This window comes from Grus americana, chromosome 4 (genome assembly GCF_028858705.1).
Source record: "Grus americana isolate bGruAme1 chromosome 4, bGruAme1.mat, whole genome shotgun sequence".
Classification (NCBI taxonomy): domain Eukaryota; kingdom Metazoa; phylum Chordata; class Aves; order Gruiformes; family Gruidae; genus Grus; species Grus americana.
In genome coordinates this window covers 26,170,876-26,192,855 of record NC_072855.1, presented here as the reverse complement: position 1 = coordinate 26,192,855, position 21,980 = coordinate 26,170,876, and the positions used below count along the sequence as shown (strand labels likewise).

Here is a 21,980-nt window from a genome sequence, read left to right as displayed (position 1 = left end):
CATTATGTTGTTTATAAAATAAGATAATGAGTCACATTTCTCCAGACTGGATAAATAACTTCCCCTAAAGACAGAACCGGTCATCGAAATGTGGACATTGAAAGGGGACATTTCAGAGAAATGTGCCTTTTGCAATCATGTGGCACCAAGACTGTCATAAGCTTTTGGTGAAACCTATCCAGGGATGCAAGGCAATAGGAAACTCTCCTAGATAAGTAAAAGCCCCATCAGTAGGACAGGATTTGGTGGGAAAGGTTGTGTACATGCAGGTCGTTCTGTTCTGACCTGCCATGGTATCCCACGACAGTTACCAAGAGCTACATACAAGGCACAGAAAATACCATCTCTGATCCCAGTCTTGCCCGGTTTTGTGCCGTATCTGGGGACCAAAGATGAATTCCAGTTCTGGTGAGACTTCTGCAGAAACTCATGTCTCTATTAAGAAAAATATTGCACTTATGGAGTATGTGGGTGAAGTACATGTCAAAGTTTAAAAACAAAACAAACCCAGTGATCTCCCTCTTCGTCATAAAAGGTAGAAGCTTCCTGTACTCTTCGCTTGAAAAGAGATTTTATTTGTGACGTTGACAATACAGAACCTAGTAGAGCAAATAAACTAATCTTCTTCTCATGTTTCTACTATCAGAAGAGGGAATTGGCCTTTCTGTGTTGAAACTGAACATTTCTTGTTTCTAGAGAACATGACTTTTCTTGATTGGTTGCTGTAAACAACAGCAAGAAATAATTTCTTGAAGGTTTAATATATAAACACACCATCAAAAACAGCCTTAATATTTCATTTGCTGGCACAGTAATGTTCTTAGCCATTTTTAGTGGAATCTGGGGTTTTTAATCATAAGAAGTTTGATTTCAGAGCTTTCCTATTCTTAGCCCTTCATAAGAACTTTGATAGATGCTTCTACAGAAATCTTATGTCCAGTATGGCTTTCAGGACTGGAGCCCATTCTTTTTGAAATTTAATTTGTTTATTGACCCACTTTAAAAAAATAAGATAGTAAGTAAAACAATGTAGCCGTTATTTGTAAGTAAAGTCAGACTGTATGTGATGTTAGATAGCAGGTGGAAAATCCAAAAGACAAGCAGAAAGAGCACACTTATAACTGAGTAGTTGGATGTACAGTGTGTTTTGGGCGTAGAGAAGTTCAGTATGGAAAACATGCTTTGAAAGGATAGCATAAATAATGTAGAATTTGCTGAAGAAGTACCAAAAGACAAGAAAAAAGGGAACCTGAGCTGAGAAAATCATATTGTTGAGCTGGAAATTGCACTGTATCTCTTTTCATGTATACCTTAGCATGCAGTCCTTGGGCTTATCGTGGTAATATTACATATCGGTCCTGAGGTGAGAAACACCAGAGCCATTCACTGATTATAAAAGCAGCTTTCCCTGATTATGAGTTTGCCATCATCAGGAAAAAGTGAGAGGAACGCATTGCAGCTTTGGTGGATTAATTGTCCAGGAAGTTGACAAAATTCCAGTTCTGGCATGAAGCTCTTCCAGAAGTTGTTGCACCTGAATGTTGTTAATTAACTCCATCTTCTGGTCCAAGAGCCTGGATAATAAAATATATTGGATTTATTGGGAAAGGCAGTGTTTAAATTTTAAAATATTGTAGAAATGTATATTTTCCTCTATTTTGAGGTATTTGAACCCCATAATGATCTGCAGGCCCTCCTTTTTAGCTGTATTTTGCTTGTAGTATTTTATTTGGGTATATTTTGCTTTGGAAGATGAAAAGGTTTTCTAATGACACCTGACCAGATGATTTTCTAAGCTGTGCCGTAATGAAAGATTGATGAAATACAGAGATCTGCTGATGAAAGTTTAATCTGAGGATGTGTCTGCTAACTCACCTCAGGCAGAAATGTCTTCCAAGAGGCTGAAATCACTCTCCTCGTACGTTACACTACTATCTTGACCTCTAGAGTTACTTTATTTCAGACAGTTCTGTGAGAAGCAGAGGCTTCATCATTTTGTTGACTTAGGCTGTGTGGCGATTATGTGTTTTGAAAGGTAGCATCCCTTGATTTCAATTAATCAGACAGTAAAATATGTTTGACCTTAAGAAAGGCCAGAGTGCTTTGATAAAATTGTGAACAAAAGCAGGTTTCCACAAGAGAAGTTGGTGGTTATGTATGTATATACATATATATATACGTGTAGACTCTGAGCACCTGTGTTTGATACGTATATATGGGCATTAAAGGAAAATAAATCTATCTGTCCATCTTTTCAGCAGACTGTTTCTTGGGTGATGTCCTGTGGGTTTTTTAACAGTAAAAGCCACTGTACTGTTTGCAGAGTCTTCCTCTCCTGCTGTACTGAAACCAGAGCCTTGATGATTCATTTAATATTATTTGTTAATAAGAAAAATCCTCGTACTTGCTTAAATAGCTTGATTTCAAGATGAGTAAGGTCATTGTCATATGGAGGATTTGTGGTATCACAGGTATACAGTGAGTAATTGTCAGTGCTATGTTTGCTTCTTAACAAGCAGCCCATGGCATGGTTTTTTCCTGGTCTTTAAAAGCATGTTGGAAAATATTAGCCTACTGAAGCTATAAAAGGGTTGTTCTTTTCACTTGCGAGCTGCAGGACTGTACATTAATCATTCCTCAGGTTGGCTTTTGTCTCCCCTTCTCAACTGCTGGTGCATGCCCTTTGCTTTCTGAGCAGCTCACTAACAAGGAAGAGAGAAAAAAGGTAATGGCCCATCAATTTTGTAAAAGAGTTTCTGTTAGCACATTTCCCTGAATCCTTCTTTATCTTCATTGCTCTTCCACCAATCCAAAGCCTGCCTCGACCTCTATGGGACTCTAATTGCCTAAAAGATCAGGGTTCCTTCTGTCATGGTGTCTCCATACAACAGCAGTATATTCCAGCTGAAAAATTCAGCTGCCAGCTGGCCAGGAGGGCTGTGGCTGGGTTCAGGAGACAGCTTTGATGGGACTAAATATGCAACTAGTTGCTGGACGGCACAGGCACCTGGCATGTTGGACAAAACACGTAGCGCGTGTCTTTGGTCATCCACTAGCTTTGTCATCACATAGCCCAGGTTTTGTTTTTTCTGTAAAGTTTGTGTGTTTCCCTGGCAGGCTGAGGAGGGAGGGAGGTTGCTTTTGCGTCTCAAGTGGTAGAGAGGCAGATTCTCCATTCTTGGGGTTTTTCCGATCGTAGGCTCTGTGACTAGACAGTGTAAAAGCATTGTGCTCCCTCCTCTGCCCTAATAATGCCTCTTTTGGCAAGTGGTGGTGGGGATCTCTTCATCTCTGTGGATGTCCATTGCCCTGCTGCTTTAAACCGCTGCTGGTTTTCTGCTGCTGAGATATCAGGGAATAAAATGAGGCTGGGAATCAAAAAGGGGAGAAAGGCGGAGAGGAAGAGAGTAGGATGGCGCATGCACCAAAGATGAGGCTCAAGCCTTAAAAAGGGACAACAGACTGCTAAATGGATAGATGCCCCAAGTCAGATGGATATAATCCTGTAAGGCTGTAAGATAAGAAAGTCATAACAACAAAACAGAAATTACCTGAGCTCTCTTATCTCAGGAGCTGTTAGGGCAAGAGCTGAGAATACTGTAGGGGTGACGTGAATGAGAAAATGGGACAAATTTGTGTAAAGATGAGGAGGAAATGGCATAAAGTGATGGCTCAGATTCCTCAAAATATGGGAAATTAAAAATAGTATCCTATCTTGCTGTTTCAACAGCTAAATAAAAATGCCCTGGCTTCAGAGGTGTTCAGCACCTGCACTGTAAGCTGACTTGAGTAGGATCTCAGTGTCTTTTGAAAATCAAATGTCTAAATACAGATTTAGGAACCTTTCTCTAGACATGCAGAATTGGAAGTTTTCACTTGAGCGACAGTGCTACAGCAGGTTAAATGTTTTATCTTTGGTTTGAGTGTGTCTTAAGCTTTGAGGGGTAGGCACATGTCTGAGCAAGAACTGATCTTTTAGAGGACAGAAAAGGGGTGAGTGGGGAATGTGGCAGCTGTGCTGCCGGTCGAGTGCCTGTCTCATGGGGTTATGATCTGTATTTCCTGGCTGAAACTACATCTTTACAGATATTACCTGGCTTGAGCTCCAGTGCATGTCTGTCATATGGACATGAGATTTTAGGAGGGATACCTGGCCTTAATTACACAATTAAAAGCTAAGAGAAGAACAGACAACAGATACAAGTTTAGCATGGTTGGGGTATCCTGTGGTATCTGTAATTTATTGTTCCCCCTTTCAGAAAATACTTTGTGTACAAGCAACACAACATCAGGCTTCAGTGATGCAGTGCGGCTTATAGTTGCATTGTTCAGGGAGGTGTTTAGGGTCTTCAGGGTTTGCCTTCCCTTCAAGGTAATGACTGAATGTGCTGTGAGATTGAGTCTTTCTCTGATTCCGTGAGAGAAGCTTATAAGGCTGTACAAGATAATGAATAATAAAACTTTCTCTTCTGCATTAGAGATGTGGTCAAGAAAAGCAGAAAATAAAATAAATTAAAACCGAGGTGCTGTTTGCACCTGCTCTTCTGAAAAGATAACACCCTTTAAAGAATTTGCAATTCCAGCTGAACTCCTCAAACTGAGAGACACCATTAATCAATATTTCCTATTCCTCTCGGTCCCCGTAACCTTGGAGAAAGGGCAAAACGTACTGTGAGGAATCACATAAATAGGGCAAAGGTGAGGGATTACACTGGAAGAAAAGGATTTTACTGGCTCTTGTGACCCATATTCTTAGCTGGATTTTTAGAGTAATCTTTTGGTTTATCCTTTTCCCTTTGCCAACTGCATCTAAATATCCTTTTCTGTATGTTTTGATAGCATTTCCCCCTCTCACTAAGAAATAGTTTAGGTGATTATTTATGCAATACTTCCCATTTATATCCATGAGGCCTGACATCACTGTTTGCAAGTGCAGCGTGTTCTAGGAAGGGGTAATGAAACAATACAGCTGTGAAAGGGGAAATCCAGTCAAGCTTACAGAATTAATGTATTTTCAGACAACTATAGTTAAGTGAGTGCAAAAAGCTGTGTGTGTGCTTTCTTACTTTGATTAATGAAACTGATTTATTTTAGTTTTGGGATATAACATGAAAGACATGGTATGCATTGAAATAGGCCCATATTAACTTGAAATTAGCGCCCATAGTTTTGCACCGATGGATGGGTTTCTATCCAGAAGTAGAGGCTTTCTCTATGAAGTAGAGGCTTCAACTGTGTTAGGGCAACATCACTCTATCCTTTCTGCCTAATACCACTAATGAGATGAAACATTATGACATGTGACAGCAAAGAATTTTTCTGTTCTACAGATGAGTCTTGTGAGCAGCTCAGGTGCTTACGAAGAGTGAAGTCACCCTTTGATAGCAGCTGAGAAAAAAGGATATGCTTAGGGAGAATTTTGGCCACGGAGCTCTAGATATTTGGTAACCTTTGAAAAGCTTAAATGCAGAAGGAGCAGCTGAGAAGCATAGTAGCAGTAGCATAGGCTGGTAGATTAGCACAAGTGTGGAGAAGTCTCACGGACCAAGGGAATTGGGACAAATACAGACGAGGAGAATTGTAAGGATTTCTGTGGGAGGTGGGGAGAGGAACAGAGAAGCCCCTGAAGGAGAGCTCAGGGTTGTGCTGTGGGATTTGCTCATAAAGAAGTGGGAAAAATGGCAGGAGGGAGGCTACCCTTCTTATTAGAAAGAACAACCAGACAACCATTTAAAATGTGTGACTTGCTGTGCTAGCGGCTGGAGCATGACAACAAATGCTTGGTCACCTTAAACAGACCCCTGTTTAAGTATTTTAGTGTAGAATGTCTTTAGTATTCTATATTTATTTTCAGGAAATATTTGGAAATTGTATCTAGTGTTTCTTCTGGGCGGCAGACTTTTTAAATGGCACTTGGAATTGTTCAACTGTAAAGTTTTCAGTTAAGACAAATGGTATGTCTAAATCTGGACTACAGATAACCACTGCGATGTAGTCAGGTTGTCTCAATTAATAAAAAAGACGGCATATTGACTGAGTCCCTGGCTTAAAGTATTTCTACACATTTGTGCTAGAAAATCTCCACACGTTCCCTACGATTCCAGCTATTAAACTCCAATGCTTTAGGATACAACTAGGGCAATCTGTGAACTTCGGTGGCTATTGCATGGGTCCCACGAGAATAGCCTGAGCTGCCTGTGAAAGTGTCTGTGGCTCAGGAGAGCTGCTGGCTGCCAGTTTGGGGTGGAAATCCGATGCTTTCTTCTATTATTCTTTTCACTGTATGTTAATCAAGCAGATGCTACATCCAGGCTGAATTCCTATATTTAACTGCTTGTTTTACTCTGTGGCAAAACAGCGTGCCAGTGATGCAAAAAGCAGCTGCTCTCTGGCTTGGTAGCTGTGAAAAGAAAACATCCTGCTCCCAGGCTCTCTGCACGCAGCCCTCTTTGTTTTCAACACCCAGTTAGAAGCTTTGGTCTTAAGTGATGATCAAAGGTGGTTTAAATTTACCTCACTTGGGCGCGTACACAATCTGTTACTTCCTCTTACAGGGGCTATGCTAACAAAAACCAGCATCCTCCTTCCCAAACCAGTTGGAGTGGATTGAAGGCACCTGCCTTTCACACATCTTCAGCGGCACTGAAGTTAGACTCTTAGTTACACATCTGTCAGATGACGTGTCAACAGTAGGGACTGTGTATAGAGGGAGCCACCTATGGAATAAATTTTCACAAGAGAATTAGGCTTTGACAGCCTTATGAAGGCTGTCAAATAATATCACGTCAATAACACTTTTCTTCCAAAAAAAAAATCCCCCCAAAAACCCCAAAAACTTAACTGTATTTTTTGTTCTCAAGACCTTGTCTAGTCTAAGGCCTCTGTAGCAGATAAGAGAAAACCAAATTAATCCACTGTGATTTCACTTTGCTAGTCTAATTTATGTTGAAGCTGATCAGTTACTAATAAGGTGGGCATATAAAAACCTTCTGAGGAGAAAAGCCACAGAGAGCATAGACCACGGAAGAAAAGAGCAGTCTTTTAAGAAAAATTGTGCTAAGAATACTTAAAAGCACCATGCTGGCTGAGGTGTTCAATACATCTCTTTGTTACCTTGATTATAGTATGTTTGTATGAGCAGTAACAGACTTTTCTGTTGTGTGGTGGCTTATTTGGAAAGGTCAGCCTTTTGTAAGATATATATTTACTACACTTATTATTTTCTATTGTAGGCAAAAATTTGACTTCCTAAAGATTGTTAATATGCCGGGCAGGTAATTTCTGAAAAAGTAATTCAGAGGAGAAAACTTACTGTGCAACGGAAAGGGTTTCATTTGATTATTTCTGTTATGCTACTTAATGAAAAGTGGGACATTCACAACTTTCTAATATAACAAATTAAAAAGCAAAAGTACAGCCAGAAAATTACCTGTCCCTAGTTCTTCTTCCTGTCCAAACAGTTTATGCCAGTACTGTACTGGTGGGTTAGAGAGAGCTAGGATGTTTCTATATATGCCTTTACTGTGTAAATATTTATATCCACCTACATAAACACACTTTTCATGTTTGCATCAGTGTTACACTCCTGCTATCAAGGGACAAGTGACATGCCTATGATATTTGTAAACCACTGAAGCTCTTCTGGAATTTGGTATATGCTACAGTAAAATAAGGTCCACATATTGTCCCGTGTCTCTCTCTAAGCACAGTCACAAACTTGACTGAACTGCACTGGTATAATAATTTGGAATTTGTCTCTAAAATATAAGAGGATGCTCTTGCTATCAACTTACCACTTCAATTATTTAAATGTTGCATCTGCCTTGGGATGGTTTTCCACATTTGCTACTAGCTGATTGCAATTCAAATATTTATATACAGTACATCTTTATGTAAATCATAGCATATACTGTCTTATCCATTACATGTATTTAGAAAGCATTTTCACTTCAGGCTTTTAATTCTGAGGATGGTGTGTAGGCCTGATTCCTAACATTGGCTCCATCAGGGAAAAGGGCCTTTGTCAGTGGTATTCAGCACGACTTGCCCTTTGGCGATGGAAGTAGATGGCTACTGAAGTCTCTTTGATAGGTGCAGACTGATTAGCAGAAACATAAACACTAATTTGAGGAAGCTAAAAAATGTTTTTCAACAGATAATTCAAGTGTCTGAAATATTTGGGGTTTTTTTAATGACTGAGTTGTTTTTGTATTTAGAAACTGCATTACATGAACATCCGTATTTTTGCAAAAAGAGAACTGTACTAATGACATTGAAAAATCTGTATGCATTATATCTCTTGTGATGATGGTCTGCCTCACGTAAATGCTATTCATCTTAATGCCATAAAAAGAATTTCAATTTATAATTTGAATGATGCATTAAACGTAGAACTCAATTGTCTCTAAAATTTCAATATTTTACTGCTTGAAGTTCCCCTCTCCCTACCTTGATTAATTTCAAAGCTTGGGCATATGCCTGTGTGCCCACTCAGTTTGACCAAATTCCCCTTATAATTGATGGGAACTTTTTTATTAACTTGAACATTAATTGCGTTAGTCCATAACTTACAGATGCGGACCTGGAAAACCTGGATACTGCTTAGCAAAATCAATGCGATACCCCTGGGAGTGGCAGGATTTTGTAAATGTTATTTCTTAGCAGGGTCAGGGTTCTTCACGTAGAAGAACAAAACAGCAAGTGGAAAAGTAGGGAGCCTGCTATGAATCTTAGAAGAGTATGAAAGAGTTTGAGGTCTGCAAGGTCAGGCGAGGTGGCTGACCTCAGTAGGTGACCTGGTCTGCTGTTGATCTTATGTTTGACATCGATGAAATACATTAATTTTTCCACTTCAGACAAGCACCTATAAAAGTGAGCTTGCCTGTGTTCTGGGATGCTGTTACTGGCACGTGGCAGTCTTTGGGATGTTGCTGTATTTGTCAGGAAGAGGCAGGAAGAGGAACTGTCAATTACTTAAGGAATGATTTTTCAGTAGCTCGGAGTGGAAAGGTCCCTGGGTCCTTATGGCCTGTCCTCTGCAACTGCAGACACAATCTCACAGTAGTTAAGGTCCTTCTTTTGGCAAGCTGACAGCAGGTCTAGTTCAGTTTGCTAAGGATGTATTGAATAGCTTTTGCTTTGTAGTCATTTATCATCAGTCTTTCTTCATTGATTAAGAAGTTTATTTTCTGCCTGCTCCTTTTGGTGTTGTCTGAAGAATCTAAACTTTACATGTGTATCTCCAAAAATGTACATATACTTTTAAAATAAAATGTACCCAAACCCACAAAAAACCAGGCACACTAAGGAAGATTCTTTTTTTATCTTTTGTTTGGGCACTCGTGTGTATTTTAGGAAAATTAGTTTTCTTCTCTGCTTTTGCTCAGCTACCAATAGGAACATGATGAGATGAATTAGACAAAGCAAACTGAGCAATTGCTTGTGCCCTCTATTCATTTATGAAGTACATATGTGGCTTCAAGGGCCTTAGCTTAAAAAACAAACAAAGCCCTTCTGGGATATTGCCAACCCAGGCATTCATAAATGGTATTCAGTCTGTCACTTTTGAAACTTTGGGATTCAAGGTATAACTTCAAAGTTTCCTCATCCATCCACAAGTGCTGGAAACTTCTTTTGTGGTCTGTACAGAGAGTCTCATATCCCTGTCTGAATCCAGGATTTAAACTTTATGAAATGTTTCCTCACTCATCCCTCACCTTGCCCCCCCCCTCTTTTTGAAAATAATGTGAAAATTCAGATAAATTAGAAGATTTGGTACTGCTGTTGCTGCTCAGTAATTTGTGATGAAAGTAGATGATTACAGTGATGGGGCGGGAGGTTTTAAGCTTCTAGGTTGTTAAATACTAAACAAAATCGTTGTTGTGCTCTGAGTTTTGATAAAAGGACTAGGTTTTTGTTTCCTGGAAATGTCAAAATGTTTTGCTTTGGGATAGGATGGATGCCTCAGAAGAGCAAAAGGCAGGGCAAGCTTGGGAAACGTTTGTTTCTCTTCCAGTACGGCAGAAGTGGAGCTTTGCTGCAGGTGCAGGAGCTGGGATGCAAACCAGCTTCTGCTTTTATCTCAAGTGTAGGACTACAAGTCTACAGGTCTACAAACGTGAGCCAGTAGTGTGAGTGCAGCTGCTAGGGCTAACTGCCTCTCCACCCACAAAAATACACTCTTGGCATCACAACATGAATTCATTGCTATAATACAATTTTCCTTTTGTTCAAACTGAAATAAACTGCAACCTGAATCCAAGTTTCTTACTCAGAAATTCATTTTCTTTTTTCCTCAAAATTTTCGATATGTGAAACCCTGGGATCCAGTCCTTACACATGCTCAGGGTAGGTGTGAGGATCTCAGCTGCTGATAGTGTTTTTGTTTCTTTAGTCCAGCCACAGCTCTGCTGGTATTACCAGGGCTGTGTGTGATGGCATACTCAGTATTTTGCTCTGAGGTAAACAGCTTCTGGCCATGCAATTTGAATATTTGATCAATTTGTAGAGAACATGATCCCACCCTACGTCTAGAGTATAAGCTAATTTCATTTACTCGGATGCCCTACTGTTCACTGGCAGTTTAACCAGAGAGTTGGGCACATCGTCACTGCCAAGTGCGTGGAGATCTGCCCAGATTCTTTACGGTGTTGAATATCCACTCCCTGATTATGAGCTTGGCTCAACCTTATCTCCAGTGAGGAACACAGCAGCTTGGGGACATACAACCCAGCTGGGGACCCATGAGAGGGCAGCACGTGATAGCTGGGAGAGGCTGGAACAACACACGTTGTATTTATACACCAGGCATGCCCCCAAACACCCCTGCTGCCTTGAATTTGGCAGTTTTGGCAATGCAGGAGTTGAATTTGTTGGATCTTCATCATGAGAGCTCGCCTGGGCAGTTTTCTCCTTGCCAGGGTTGGCTGCTTGTGATCTTTTTGTCAGTGTAAATTTGACCCGTTACCTGCTGCAAGCTCATTTCTTTTGCAGCCTGTAGGTAAAGTACAGTGAAAAGATCCCTCCTGCCTAGTGATTTGGCTGCAAGCTCACAGCGCTGGCGGGCACTGGGAAATGGGGCTCAGTGCGGTGTTTGCGCTGGAAATGTTTTCACATGGTAGCAGTCGCTGCTGAGGAAAGCCCATCAGCCAAACTCAGCAGCCCATGTTGAGTGCTGCAACTTCCACAACTCGTTTCAGAACTTGAGTTATTGATGATTATTCTTTAAAACCCAGCTCAAGAAAAGAGACTTTTGTTTGAGTTTCACCTTTCATTTTCAGAATACATATATTCAGCCAAGTAAACTCTAAGGAATCAGAAATCAGACACCACCACCCCCCAAAGCCAGCGTGTAAAATTTTAAATTCCTGTTTGAATTCATATTCTTGGGTGGGATTGAGGATTGTTAAAGCTAAGTTTTGCCAGAATGACAACAAACATGAGGCACAGTTGTAGTTACTAAGCAAATTGCTTGTGCACAAACCGAAAGACATTGGGCCCAAATTGTTCTTCATTTTCAGAAGCTGCCTGCTGGCCAAGCCCTAGGAGATTTTCCTGTTGCTGGTGGCAGAGGTAAATCTGTTGCCCTTTCCATAGACAGCAACTAGGAACAACAAACTCAGAGGACCAGAGAGTGTGGGGCAAGGGAAAGGGAAGCTGAACTACTGATACAGGGCAAGTTATTTCTCAGCAACAGAGCCAGCACGTTTGTATCTAGCCATACCGTTACTGAAAGGTGCACAGGCAGTACGTATTGCATCTATCACATACCAAAATATCACAACCAACACAAGTTTAGAATTCAGTCCCAGTTCATTTATTGGATAGTTTTAATTATATTGTTACAGGTTTCCAAAGTTCTGCTGAATCTCTTGTACTGAAGAGAGGTTCAGGGAAGAGCGGTTCTCTCCCACAAACTGTTCCAGCATATTAAAACGGCAAAATCTGGCTTCTCTCCTTAGAAGCCTTTTAAGTCGGAGTGTGACATTGTTCTCATGAATGCTGTCATTTGGCCAGCTGGAAAACTACCATATTCTGTTGTATGCTACTTGCTGGGAGTAAAAGAGGAGAACCGCAATGGAGAGGGTAGTTGTCAGAGTTATCGGATTAATTCTGTCTTCATCTGCAAATTGAAACAAGTTATATTGAATGCATATTGGAACCTGGATTAAAACCGTAGCGCATGTGTATTTTTACTGCGTTTAACCAGTTTCAGGTGCCATTTTGCTTGTCCATAAAAATGCTCATTTCTTTCCCCACAAGTGAATTCTACATATGTGACAAGACTTTTGAGAACTTACTTGTTTGCTTCAGTGCAAAAAATGATTACATGGCCTTGAATTCTGTTAGCATTGGGCATCCAGCACATCCAAGAAAGAAAGAGTTGGATCTGTTTCTTCTTAGGCAGCATCAACAGATTTGTTTATTAAATTCCAACCTGTTACTCCCGTGGAAATCAGCGGAAAGCTTTCAGGATGGCACAGGTTGTCACTTGAGCATAACTGGTCCTGCCAAACCTTGTTGATGATATGCAGGAGGGAAGGAAGGAACCTCACTAGACTCTCAGGGTATATTTAGGCTGTGAACAAACATCCTGCTCCCAATGCATCTGTGCAGCTGGAAGAAGTGACTGCCAGAAAACTGTCCTTAACTGCTTTTCACCCTCTCAAATCTGCTGGTAGAAATACCTGTGGTATACATGTTCCCTGCCCTGCTTTCACTCACATTGAGCTCAGCTAGTTTAAAGAGGCTGCTTGGTGGGCATTTGCCATGTTTTCCTTGAGGAGGGCAGGGTGTGCAGCTTCACTGGCACATTTGAAGGAGCGATTCCTTTGGATGGGGAAGAGCGAGGTGCAGGGTGGTGACCCATGTCCTCACACCATTGCAGTTGTGCCTCGGTTGGAGTTTGCCTCGCCCCAAGTCCTCCCCTGCATCTAGGAGGAGTGATGTGCAATGCTGTGGGTAGCTGTGAAAGCTGAACACCCTGGGATGGGGTTTAAAAGCTCTGCCACGTTTTGAGTGCAGTCCCCTTGGAAGTGGCTCTTTATTGCTGGTTGAGCACATTTGATGGGGACTTTTGCTGAATAACACACGGAGCTCTGGAAGCGATGTGTTTGCTGTCACCTTTAGTGCAAGCAACACCTCTAAATTGGATTTACTGTTATTGCATGTGTCAGTTCTGGAAAATCAAATTATTAGGTGTGTTTGTTTTTACAGCTCACGGATAAATCTCACTTCTAGCATAAGCAGGTGTAATTTCATTGAAGTAAATGCAGTTGTACTTCTGTCTGAATTCTTGGATTTGGCCGTAAATCTTTGCTGCTTTTCAAAGAGACTGTCTTTCTCTGTTGCATTCGGTTCAGAGTCACACTGTGAAAGCTTTGCACTGGTTTTGGAAAATTGTGAGGGGAAGACTCCCGGCGCTCTTCCGCTTTCCCCAAAAGATTGCTTCTGTCACAGCAGATTAATCTTGGAAGTTTACAGGCTAGAAACACAACGCGTAGCAGTGAAGATTTGTTAAAGGGGGAGGAGAGGGGCCTCTTCTGCAGGTCAGAAATGGTAAAAGCAATGGGAAGGGAGGAGAAGACACACCCCTGATGGAGCGGTGCCTTCCAGGGAGAAGCACCCACACGCTCACAGCTGGAGCCGGCAAACACAAGCGTGCACAGTCCGTGAGGAGAGTAGGAGCTGACATGATGTGCTTCAACTCGATGCAAAATGAATGAGCTGCTGTTCTCGAGGGTATTCGGTCCCTGCCGTTGAAGTACAAGTACACGGCTACATCAAGTGAACTTTGCATCATCCGATGCATAGATATACGCTAACGGAGACGGGGACCAGGCAGAGCATTGGCTTGGGTGTTTGCGTATGACGTGCTTGGCATTAAATTCCTGTTTGCTGCAACAAAAAGGTAAGAAACTTAAAAAGTGGCAAGAAAAAAAGCTCAGCCTCCCCCCCCCCCGCCCAGACAACTGTCTCACATTAGGAGTAGCCTTTGTCTTGAGCTGTGTTTTCAGAGCTATGGTCCATTAGTCTAAAGCCTCTGTGTGGATGCCTGCAAGGCAAATTACAGCTCCTAGTGCGACAAAGGCAAGTCAGATTTCTTTTCTCCAAGAGCTGACACTTAACAACCTTCAGGAGAGCACTGTAGGAGAAATGCTGGACTGTGTGCTGAGCGGTAAGTATATGATGCTGTTCTCCCTCTCCTTTATCCCTTCGGATGTTGCTCATTTGAGCAGTAAGCTAACTAATGGATTGTGATGATTAATAGGTTTGGGGGTCTCTGTTCAGCTCGGAATTACATGTTCCTAAACTGGCTGCGGTTACTGGCTGCATATTGACCAGCCTGCTTCTGCAGAGGATGTTCATAATTTGTTTTTACTGCTAATGCTGTGTTAATGGATTAAAAAGATGCTGTAGTTAAGAACAGCAGAAACCTCATTTACTGAAGAGAAGAAACCTCCCTGTGTTTTCCCCCAAACATACAGCGCCTCTATAATTATTTATGTAGTAATTCCCAGCTAACTTCTAGCTAGCCTGTCTGGGCTTTCTTCTTTCAGCCTATAATTGACAAGGGAGATTGTGCAATTTGAAATCTTTGTAGAGCTCCAAAAGAAGTGAACATGTTTGAAGACAGAAGTATTACACTGTGTGTGGGGATACATGGGTGTAAAAATATATTTACTTGAAGTGAAATGGTTAATGGCTCTTTTGACAGAAGAGGAAACTTCATGATTTAAATGTAATATATTGCCTTGAGGTCTCTGTGCTTGCTTAATCCTATCTGTATTCATAAAGAATTTGCAGCAGGAGAAATTTCATTGATTTGTTAATTGATATATAGCTTTGAATCCTCATTACAGTGGGTGCAGAGGAAAAGGAAGAGACACAAGCACATTTATCTTTTTTTTTTTAAACTCAGCAGCTTCACTCTTAAATTAGGTTTCTTGCATGTTATGGAACCTCATTGCTCTCCCTGTTCTGTGCAGTAATTTTTGCTTTCATAAAGGATAGCAAACATTGCTGAGTCGTGATCTCTATCAGGGAAATATATGAAGTGTTTCATCTCTTAAAACTATGGCTTTAATTATGTTTTTGTAGCTGTTGCCTTGCAGTTAATGTAATTATAACAACTTGTGAGTGAGGAAAAGGATATTATTTAGCCCTGGAGCATTTCTCAGTAATTATTTATTTTCATAAGGAGTTAAAAGAGGGAAAGATAGTGGGGTTTTATTATGTAATACCAGTTAGAATTTTTTTTTTAAAGTACAGGTTAGTTTTCCCTTCTACAGCAATGGATTTATATAAATAAATAACCCTATTTATGAAGATATTTTAAACACTGATCAGTTGGAATACAGATGAGGATCAAACAAACTGTGTGAATTAGTATTTTAGATAATTAAGGTGTGTATTGAAGGTCTGTGGTGTTTCTTGTATTGTTACAGTCTGCTGGGTATCCTGTTGGGCAAGGCTTTCTGGTTCGCCCTTCGGAGTTTCCTGTGTTTTGTGACGTGAAGTAAAACTCTGGTACTGGGGACAAAATTCTGATCTAATTGATATTAGAGTGCTGGTATTGATTCAGCTGCTCTGAATAGCTTTAATTTGTGTTAGAGTGCAGACTCTGCCCCAGCGTAGTTTGAGATAGGCTGAGGTAACCTTATTCTCTGAGTGAAGTTAATCCAGGTCAAAACCTGAAATTTCACAATTCTAAATCGGGGAATATCAAGTCAGTAAGAAGCATTCAGTTTCATTTCCTCCTATTAGAAAATAACTGGCATGTTCCTGAATTTGAGTTGGTACCTGCAAAGAAAACACTATCCTCTGTTGTTGTTGTTGTTGTATTTTGATGTGATATTAAAGCGTTGTCTGTATGTTTTAAGAAGTATCCAAATTGGAAATATCTATGGCTGAGTTTAATAATTCTTAAAAAAATTAAATCAGAAAATCTCATCTCCAACTGATCCATCTAAAATGGTGATCTAGTGATTTGGGGAAAAGGTGGCCTGCCATTCAAAGTTCTTTTCATGCTTCCAGAAATGTGTTAGTTTTCCCTAACAAGCCAAACATAACATTTCTTAAGGAGAGGGGAATGGTCTGCAGTGAGTTATGGAAGATGCTCCTGGCCTACATCTGGAGAGGAGGTGCCCATGGTGGCCACATGCTTCAGGGAGCTGTAAGTGCAGCCACTCTTTGATCTCAGGTCTTCAGTTACTGTCACTTAGTGTGTGCAGAGGAGGGAAACCCTGAAGAAACAGTAAAGTGACCTGAGGTTGCTTATTTATGGAGAGGACTTGAGGAATAACAAGGAACCAGCTTGCCTGTTAGATACCAATGTGATGGCTAGCACCTAAACTATCAGTGGGACTTAATGATTCAGAGCCTCTGGTCTTAAGAGTACAATTTGGTCTTTACAAAATGTGGATTCATATAATGTGTCAGGTTGCTTCATATTTTCTTTTTAATTTAAAAATAGACTCTGACTAGGTTATAGTAGTCTTCATAATATATGATTAGCAACAGAAGGCTAGATCAAGCCATCAATTTTTAAGCAGAAATCTTCTTTACTACCAGTGGAGAATTGCTTAAAAATTAATGGCACAATCTGGCCCACAGTGAACAGGGGATTTCTGCAGAAAGCATTAAGGTCTACTTCTACTCAGTCTGCATCCTGGTGGTGGCAGGAACCCAGAAATTCAAGGCCAATCTGCTGGAATAGTCTGATACTCGTTGGAAGACGAAAGGCTTAAGGACTATTTAAAAAACAAAAAAAACCAAAAAAACCAAAAAAAACACACACACAAAAAAAGGTTAAAAAGCTACCAAATCCTTAGAAAAATAATAAACCACAGCTATTCTCCTTTCAGTGAAAGCAACTCTATTTCTCTAATGGCATACATAAGTGAAGGACATAATCATTCTCTAAGCAACAGAGAGACTTCCAAATGCACAGAAGTGAAGATTGTTTCCTTCATTTGTTCGTGTTATGTTGTGAATACACATTACATAAACATTTTGCTGCATTAAGTGCTACTAGACTTCATAATTACAAATTAGAAAACCAGAGTAGGGTCTCTTCTGTGCCTCAGAGGATATGCTTGGGCAAGTGCTTGTAACTGTAAATAAAGACAAAAGGCTTGTGCCATGCATCATTATTTTTAATCAAGTAAAATGTGGTTTACCCCACTAAAACTCTACGGTAATTGAAAGCAAAGACATTTCAGCTGGTCATTACCTCTTAGGAGGAGACATGGTCAGGGCTGATGGTGATGATGGGTGTAGTCCCATGTGAAAATATTTAAGGACCATGGAGGTTGGAGGGCAGACCTCTGTAGGTGACACATGGTAGCCTTATTTTTTCTGATGTGCTCAAAAAAAGATAACTGGGGAAGCTGCAGTCAGGCAGACTCCAGGGAAAGCTACAGGAATGAAGAGGTGTGAAGTGTTAACCTCTTCACCCTGTTAGCTGACTGCATTGGTCACGGAAATGGTTGGGCTGTAGACAACTCTGCCAGGTACAGAGGAGTAGACTCCTAACACTCTCCCAGGCTCATGTGCAGTGCGCTGCCCCGCTAAAACATTAGCTGAGTGTGGGAGCATCAGCCTGATCCTTAAATACCTTACTGGAGACCCCAACAAGAACAAAACCTGTTGGGTTTGTAGGTGTGATTTGCTCTCCATCACATTGTACTCCTACAGCAGCCCTTGTTGGACTAGAAGACACTACAGTAGCAGCTGTGGAGTATTTGGAGTCCAGGATGGCTGTCCCAGTCACAGGGATGGATGGGCAGGCAGACAACCTGAGCTGCCAGGTTTTGGGCATGTCATTTCACCTCTGTCCACCACTGAGACAGTCTGGTCGTCTGTGTAAGCATGGCATCACCACGTCCATCTGCGCAGCACGTCTCTGTCTTGTGGCTTGAGGCGTTTCTGTTATAGTCACAGGAAAAAAGTTACCCTGGAAAGGACCGCAGCATGTATATCAACAATCAGCCTCCAGGATGCAACTTGCATCAGACACTGATCTACAAAACCCACGGCTGGAAGGAGAAATTGTCTTCTAGTCAAGCACTGTAACATATTGTGCGGACCTTTCCCACAGGAAGGTGCCCCATCAATAATACCACGTTCTGCAAACCGTCTTGCCTCTGCTGTGTCCCTGGGCCGCGTATGACATGGCCTTCTGCGAGAGGAGGGCAGGTGAAAGGGGGAGACGAGGGATGCAGGCACCCTGAGCAGTACTGTAATGTGCTGCCTCCAAAGGTGCTGACTGGAAAACAACCTGGAATAAAGGCCTGGCAGAATTGGTGGGGAGAAGACGACACTCATCCCCCTTCCCAGGGAGGCAGCGTCCTGTTGGGGCTCACTTTGGAAGGCGGCTCCTTTCTCATGCCTCTGCAGGCTTGGAGGGTCACGGGCTGTTTTCCTCGGAGGTCTTGCCCTTTTCCCTTCAGACATGAATCTCAAATCCTGCGTAGCAGCCCTGACACAGTTTCCAGGTATCATCTTCCCATGTCACTGGCAGGCTCTGCCTTGACCCCTTTTAGCTCAGTCAGCTTGGAAAAGGATATATAGAGCAGCATACCGAAGCACTTGCGCAGCTGCTCTTGTAGCATTTCTGGCACTTGGAGCCATCAACAAAATCTGCCGTTTGAACTGAAAACTTTCTATGTCTGCTTTGTAGCCTTGGGGTGATTTATTTATTCATTTATTTATTTGCTTATTTTAAGGTTGAAGGTAAATCATTCAACCATACTTGAGCTACCAGAATGTGAAGGGAATACAGGCAAATAGTCTTTTGTGTGAAATTAATTAACAAATTACAAGACATTCTATGAGGAGATATTGGATTAAATGGAAAGCTGTAATTAACTGGTTAGAAGCAGGGTGCAGCCCCCCTTGATTCACGTGCATCCCATGGTGTGGGAGTCCCTCAGCTGGAGCCCTGCTCATTCCTCGCTGCCCAGGGAAGTCCAGCAGCCCAACTGCTTGTGTTTTTCTCTCACCTTCCTGAATTTCCTCCTCTGCTTTTTTTCCTTTGTCTGTGCTGGCAGCTGCAATGGTAATTGTTCTGTACAATTGTATCCTGCATAACAATAGGGGAATGAACAGATCTCCCTTTAAGAGTTTGCACCAGCAGGTCGTGTTTTGCCTCTAATCGTACGGGGTTCAAAATCTGCTACATCCAAGACATTTCTTTTCCTTTTTTTTTTCCCCCTAGTACATTGTGTCTAAATTGCTGGAAGATTTTTCCAATATAAAGCTTTTTCTGAGAGATAATCTCTGTTTGTCTGCTTCATATAAAGCCAGTGATTAATGCATGAAGAAAATTATATATATTTTGCTTCACATACTACTTAGAAACATTGACTATATTTTCTGGGAAAGTAAAAGTGATACTACTTTTTCAATTCTGATTTTCAAATTGGCACTGAAATATAGAATCAAGGGCTGTTTAGGCTTGAAAAACTTCCAATATTTGCAATACTGAGGTCTAATTTTAACCTCTTAATTTATAAAATGTTAGCAAAAGGCATGGCAAAGTCCTTGCTGATTCTGCAAAGCCAAGTGGAAAGCCCATGTAGCTGAAGTGAAGGAATGAGTGGGGTTTTGGTTGGGGAGATCCACACAGGTCACCACTGGATATTGAAAAGGTGAAGCTCCCAGTTCGCTGCATGGAAGGAATTGGAGCAGGCCCCTCTCAGTTTCTTCTTTACGATGAGCCTAAGTCTCACACTTCCATTGTAAAATTTCTGGAAATGTCCGTTACATTTGGAAATAAGGGTGTTTGCAGCTTGGCTGCTTTCATAGCATCATAAAACAGCCCAGGTTGGAAGGAACATCAAAAGACCATCTGATCCAGCCTTTCATGGGAAAGGGTGCCTAGATGATGGCGTCCAGTAACATCTTGAAAACCTCCTGTGATGGAGACTCTACTGTGTCCCTGGAGAGGTTGTTCCAGTGAATAATTTTTCTTCACAAGGAGCCACATGGAAATTACAAGGGGCAACAGGTAAAAGTTGCAAGAGAGGTTTCATCTCAGCATAAGAAAGAAATTAAACCTCTAGCTATGTACATACATATCAATGTGTGACTTGTACTCCCATGTTGGACGGAATCATTAGCTAACCATATGCACTTTTAGTTAAAACCTGGCTTAGAAAGCATGTGTTTGTTCCAGATCTACTCACTAAGCCATTTCTAAGCAACAGTTCAATCCCTGTAAGCTTTGCAAGCTTGCTAAAGTAAGATGTCTAATGGGAACTGGATCCCTTCCCTTCAATGTGCTCTGTCTTTAATCCTGCCCTTATTACTTGAGATGGGATCATTCTTCCACTCCACTACTTTTTTCTCAGTTACACATTAGGATGATGTAGGATCCCATGTTTTTGTGCACAGTGCATGAACCTTGCTCAGATGCTGACTGGAGATGAGCCCTTCGTAAAAGAGGGGAGTTGTCAGGTGGAGGCAGGGGTGGGAGAGCAGGACTAAGCAGCTCTCTTCTGGACAGCGGTTATTACCCGTGTAGAGACACTATACGTTGCATCAAGTGTTTTTAAGGAGGGGTGGGCAGAAGCAGGCAGCAACCTTGTTCCCCAGCGCAGCTAACCCTTTGTGGTAACGTCATGGGAAGCCGCGTGCTTTCTTCACATGACAGCTCCAGAAGTGCGCGCGTACCTGCGAACTCACACTGCTGGTGTATCGTGGTGGCTGGCGTGACCCAGAAAGTAGGCAGCTGCGATGGGTGCCAGGGACCCACAGCGAGCCCTCCCTGGGGCTCAGGCGGGGGAGAAGGGCAGCCCCAGCCTGGGAAGCTTGTGCCTCTCCTGCCTGCCTTTGCCTTTGGGAAAGGGGTTTTGGTTAAGTCGCACCAAGAGTTAATGGCTGCTGAAGGGCTTCGCTAATGAAGGTGTGAAGTGATTTTGCACGTCCTGGCTTCAGCTCAGTGCTCGTGTGAGGTTGTTGCCCAGGCTGACGCTTCCTTGGGGTGCAAGTTTCAGAGGAGCCTGAGTGACCTTGGGGTGTGAGCTTTTGGAAAAGGCATTAAAAAAACCTCATGACGATCTTTCTACTCTTTCAGTTTAAACAATGTAAGGTTTTCACTGCTGGAAGAATTATTCTTGTTTGTTTTGTGAGTGTCTGCTTTAAATAGCGTTATTTTGGAAGAAGGAAGGTTCATGCACTTTGTATGTCTATTTATGCTTTCTGCATACTACTTCCCGGACTTGTGTGTGGTATTTTAAGCTTGATTACCTCCCAGTGTTGATATGTCTGAATTCAGCTGATGCCTGTTGGCTTCATCGCATGTTTCCAAAAATACAAACTTCAGAGCAACAGGATTCAACCAAAATAAGTGTCAAAAGGAAATAGTGGCAGTATGCTTAGATACCCTGTGCTACAAGCAAACACCAAATATTAAATGTACAGCACTTCTTTCAGCTACCCTGTCTCATCATATGCTGGAGCTCTGTCTGCGTGAGTGCTTTCTAACTTGCTCTTTCTGTTTCTTCATGCTTCCCTGGATTCAGAGAGAGGTAAATGATTTTCATTTTTCTATTATTCTCTGTGTTTATCCTTCTGGCATGCACCAAATAATGCTTGTATCGGTTTGCTTGTATTAGTGAACAGAAGCTAAACTTCAGTGAGTAGACTCATATCTCTGTCACCTTTTCACCTTGCTGTTAAGAGTGTTTGTCATGTTGATGTTGCCTGTTCGGCAATTTTTTTTCCAGGTCTCAAACCCTCAAGTACTAGAACAGTTTTAAAATCATGTGATGCAGTGATTTGATATTTGGGTTTAAAATTTAATGATGTTGTTCTCTGTAATCTGAAATGCAGAAAAGCGGTATTAAAATCCCACCTTTTATTTTAAAAAAATAAACCCCACGATGCATAGAGCAGGGAATTTAAGAGCTGAGTTTAGCAAGAGTTGGAAACAATGTTTATTTCGTATTTTGGGTATTTGTTTCAGATCCAGCTGG

The 21,980-nt window shown here is 41.5% G+C and overlaps 1 protein-coding gene across 19 annotated transcripts in view; it reads left to right on the top strand.

The window, feature by feature from the left end:
• The window catches only part of APBB2 (amyloid beta precursor protein binding family B member 2), a 194,510-nt gene that overhangs the window by 153,136 nt on the left and 19,394 nt on the right, over positions 1–21,980 (top strand). Inside the window, exon 1 of one of the 19 annotated variants that reach the window (XM_054824082.1) lies at positions 13,523–13,909. The exons of 17 other annotated variants lie outside the window; for them this stretch is intronic. The gene's annotated coding sequence lies outside the window, so the exon portion shown is untranslated. Of the gene's footprint in view, positions 1–13,522; positions 13,910–20,821; positions 21,534–21,980 lie in introns of those variants that run through there. One more of the 19 variants, XM_054824083.1, reaches the window with a different exon arrangement.